Raw genomic sequence first — 677 nt, 5'->3', positions numbered from 1 at the left:
TGGTGGCTGACTAAATACTTTTTTGCCCCACTGTATATAAGCCTACGCATTATTGAATAAATCTGTATATATTATTTAAAAAAATGGCTGCCCACTGCTCACTAATCACTTATGTGTGTGCACTTGGATGGGATAAATGCAGAGCACAAATTCAGAGTATGGGAAACCATACTTGGCCACACTTCACTTAGTCTTAGTCTTAGTCTTATTTCATTTAAGTGTCATGTTAGTGATTTTTATATAAGCTATAGCTTCTGACCTTTAAAACATGATTTAATGACATCAATTGTTGCTTTATTTATTCAGAAATGCAATTATCTTAGTGTAATTTGTGTATTTTACTTACATTTTTTTACAAGTTAGCCTACAGCGCCCCCTAAATAGTCCCAGGGGAGGCTGTTGCTGCACAAGCTAGTGACTGTTGACAGTCTCACACTGGACATGTCATTCTGTACTTGCATTCTCCAATTGAATACGGCAATCTAAAACAGTGAATCTAATCACCATTCAGACAAAAGTTCACTTCAAGAATGACCACACTGCTGACTGATCTTATCGCTAGCATACCCTGAGCATGTGTGAGTTCAATGTTTTCTGCTTGTGCACACTGCAAAAAAAAAAAGTGTCACTATGTGTCACTTTGACATAACGGCCTGTATGATTAAAAGAAAAAAAAA

Source organism: Sinocyclocheilus grahami, unplaced genomic scaffold (assembly GCF_001515645.1).
Source record: "Sinocyclocheilus grahami isolate Dianchi unplaced genomic scaffold, SAMN03320097.WGS_v1.1 scaffold2.1, whole genome shotgun sequence".
Lineage (NCBI taxonomy): Eukaryota > Metazoa > Chordata > Actinopteri > Cypriniformes > Cyprinidae > Sinocyclocheilus > Sinocyclocheilus grahami.
Note: the sequence above shows the minus strand (reverse complement) of the source record.